Raw genomic sequence first — 4,480 nt, 5'->3', positions numbered from 1 at the left:
TGACTTTATAACTCTAAGGACTTAGAGGAGTCCAGATCTGAAGTTACAACTTCAGATCATGCCCAATACCCGAAATAATCTGTAAATACCCTAAAAATGGCCATAAACCCAAGAAAAAGGGATCTAATGCTAGAATGCCAAGGTAATAGCTTGTTACCTTCAAATGGAAGCCCAAACGATGTAGATACTGGATCTACAAGCTCCTTCCATTCCAAGCTTCTCAACCTTTAAACTTCTTCAACAAAATGCACCAAAAACACTCTCTTAGCCTCTCAAGCACAAGGAAGCAGCAAATAACAGCTAGGGTTTCTTCTTTGGGTAATGTAGTGGTTGTTGGAATAGTGTCTAAGGCTGCAACTATATTAGGCAAGTATTTGACCCGGTTGTGCATGGTCCTTTTGGGTTGCCTTCACCATAGCAACTTGATAGGATGATTTAATAAGAGAGAGTAAATATTATTAGTATATTATGAGAATAATATAAAGAATAATATATTGTTATTTGATTAATATAAGTCATAGAATTAATTGGAATTAATTTGGTGACTTAAAGCGGTTAATTAAATAAAAGGGTATAAACTGTCAATTGTTTGATAGTTAAGCTTTAGACTGTAAATCCATGTAGATATAATAGGGACGGATTCTAGAAGCTAGGATAGCTTCAAAATCGTCCAAGGAGTTATCTATGGAATGGATTTGGATAGCGTTAAGAGAAGATTATCCAATTAGGGTTTAGGTTGTAACCCTTAAGGAGTCTACAAGTATAAATAGATCCCATGGGCAATGCAAATCGGCACCTCTCCTAAAGTAAGAGAACCTTGGCCGATTTCCTCCCCTATCCTCTCTCCTAAATCATCTTTCTTGCTATTGGTGTTTGTAAGCTATTAGAGGAGTGACATTTGTGACTCTAGAAGCTCCAAGACCACAAGATCAACAAGGAACTCAAAGGTATGGTTCTAGATCTGTTTCAATGTTGTTATTTAACCTAATTAGTCATTAGAAGTCTTGGATTCAAAGCATGTTTAATTAGAAAGCCTAGATCCAAGCATTAGGGTTTTGCATGCGCACATAGGAAAGTTCTTATGGCTAAAACCCATCAGTGGTATCAGAGCCTAGCTTGGTTTTCTTTAAATTGTTGCTTGATTAACTGAAACAAACCTGCAAAATTCGATTTTTTGGTTTCTGAGTCATGGACTCGGCGAGTAGGCCTGACTCGGCGAGTCCCTTTGTGAACTCGGCGAGTCCAGGCGTCAAGAATGGCCAGATTCAGGATTTTTTCATAATTATCTTATGGAAACTTACCTTAATCATAATAGATCAACCTAAATCCGATTTTTTGATATATATATGACTATTATCTTGATCTAGTTAAAGGTATTTATCAACTAATAAAATATTTAATTTCCTTATATGATAATTAATTAATTATTTTAATTATTTTGGTAATTATCTTTCAAAGAAATCTTGAATAAAATCAAATATAGATAATTAGGATATTAATTGTTAATTGGAATTATTTGTTATTTGATCCTCTATGTTTTAAATGTTTAAAACTTGCCCTCAAGTTTTGAAATTTATAATTTGTGATTAAAAGATTAATTTAGACAACTTAAATTTCAAAACCCTAGATTTTAAAAGGTTTAAAATACAACCCTATACTAATATGATATTACTAGAATAATATATATATATATATATATATATATATATATATATATATATATATATGTATAACTAAATGCTAGTCTTACCGTTAGTAGGCCTCATTCACGAAGCCGATCTATAAGGTGGGTATAAGGTTGCGGCCTATAAAATAGCGCTTAATGGGTGTACACTCACACCCACTGCTTGCTTGATTGGTGGAGGGTCGTTAGCCGAATGGGTAGGATAGGGCAACCTCATCCCCTCATTAAAAGTATAATAAGTAATACAAAGTAACTACACATTTTTTTAAAATTTCCCAATCTTAATTACTTTAGGAAAAGTGAATTGATGCAATCCCATGAAATTACACTTTGCACCCTTGCTAAGAAGTTAGTGGAGCGTGTGTGGTTTACCGGCACACTAATTGGTTCTAAGCAAAGGTGGCAAAGGGTGATTCATTGTTTATCATAGTTCGATGGAGTGTGTGTGGTTTACCGGCACATCGAATAGGTGATTGTTACAATGAAGGCACCATGTGAATTTGCATGGTAATCACACCCGCTTTGTGATCCCCGGTATCCTAGTCACAAACAAGAGGGGCATATCGAAATTTAAACATGCCATTGAATAGTTTCAATGAATCTCATCCGAACCTAGGAATTCTCAATACACTTAGGTCTAATAGTTAAGTTTTGTGATGGAGAATTAGTGAATCGTCATTCACTTACCTTCAATTTATTTGCATATTAGATTACAACATCCCTTTTCTAGTATGTAAATGTTATTGTTGGATCCTAGCCCTAATTTTCTTATTGGGTGATAATTAGGGATTCTTATTCTAATCTATCTTTGTCCTTTCTATTTGTAGATGCCAAATGCTAACAACGCTGCTGCTAGTTCTTTCACGTTGATGAGCCTTTGCCAAAACGTCACCTTCGATGGAACGAACTTTAGCGAATGGATAAGATACATTCGCACCATTGCTCGCTATGAGGATAAGGAGTATGTCCTCGATGAGAAGCTCGAGAAGATCAACCCTGAAATCACCGCTTTTGAGACTCATGAGCGAGATGCAACGAAGGTACATTGCATCATGATTGCCACCATGAACTCCGAATTCCAAAAGTCCTACGAGGACATGTACCCGTACGAGATGCACCAAGACTTATTGGAGAGATACCACCAAAACGCGAGACAAGAGCATTATGAGATTTTCACTAACATGATTTCCGCTAAGATGGGTCATGGAGAATCTCTTACCGTGCACCTGAAAAAGATGCAAAGGTATGTCGACCGCCTTCGCAAGTTAAATGTTGACTTTGGGGAAGATTTGGCGATCGACATGGTGCTTCACTCTTTGCCTCCGATGTACAACCAGTTTAGGATGACCTACCACATGAACAAAGAAGAGGTCACCCTAAGAAAGCTCCAAGGTCTCTTGAGGGTTGCTGAGAGCAACTTCAAAGACAAGTCTGCTGCACCGACTCCCAATCCACCTGCTGCTCCTATCTTGGCTATTGGTCAAGGAAAGGGAAAGAAGAGGAAGGCTTCATCGAAGAACTATCGCAAGGTCAAAGCCCGAGATGGTGCCTCTTCTAGTGGGACCAAAGTTGATCCCGCTAAGCCCTGTCCTAACCCGAAGGAGGCAGAGTGCCACCACTGCCACAAGATAGGACATTGGAAGAGAAGCTACCCAGAGTACCTGCAAGCAATCAAAGAGGGAAAGATCAAGCCATCTTTCGCAGGTATATACACAATTAAATCTAACGATTCTAATCATGCTATTTCTTGGGTTCTTGATACCGGTTGTGGTTATCACATTTGTTCTAATGTGCAGGGACTAAGAAGAAGTAGGGATGTGGAGCAAGGAACGATCAATCTAATCATGGGAAACAGAAGATTGTCGCCTGTGACCAAGATTGGAGTGTATTCTTTAGTGCTTAGGAATAATTTGTGTTTAGATTTGAACAATTGTTGCTATTCGCCAGAAATGGCTAGAAACATCATTTCATTTCATGGTTTGTTTAGACAAGGTTTTAGATTTTCTTTTAATAATGAGAATGGTTCTATTTTGGCTTATCTAAATGGTGTCTTTTACTTTGAAGATATACCATGTAATGGAATATATGAGACTGTTATGATTGTTGATAACTTAGGAAATGATGTTTTGAATATAGATTCTTCCACTAGTATGGATAAAGCATCCTTGTGGCATTGTCGTCTTGGACATGTCAACAAGAAAAGCATAGCCCAACTCCAAAAGGATGGAGTGTTGGAGTCATTCGACCTTAGGGAAGATGAAACATGCGAGTCTTGTTTACTTGGAAAGATGACTAAGTCACCCTTCACGAGTACATGTGAAAGGGGTGAAGGTCTATTGGACCTAATACATACCAATGTATGTGGACCGTTTAGATCAACCACGAAGGATGGGAACCGCTTCTATGTGACTTTTACCGATGACTATAGTAGATATGGGTATATCTACTTAATCAAGCAAAAGTCAGAAACTTTTGAAAAATTCAAAGAGTTTAAGAATGAAGTGGAGAATCAATTGGGCAGGAAAATCAAGATGCTTCGATCCGATCGAGGAGGAGAGTACCTAAGTCTTGAATTCCACGATTATCTCAAGGAGTGTGGAATAGTTTCGCAATTGACGCCTCCTAGGACACCGCAGTTGAATGGTGTGGCAGAAAGGCGTAATCGAACCTTATTGGATATGGTTCACTCTATGATGAGTCGTGCTTCACTACCTATCTCTTTCTGGGGGTATGCCTTAGAGACTGCCGCCCATATCCTTAACCGAGTCCCTACCAAGAAGGTTGCCAAAACACCTC

The sequence above is a fragment of the Lactuca sativa genome, chromosome 9, assembly GCF_002870075.4.
Source record: "Lactuca sativa cultivar Salinas chromosome 9, Lsat_Salinas_v11, whole genome shotgun sequence".
NCBI lineage: Eukaryota > Viridiplantae > Streptophyta > Magnoliopsida > Asterales > Asteraceae > Lactuca > Lactuca sativa.
This window is presented reverse-complemented; position numbering follows the sequence as displayed.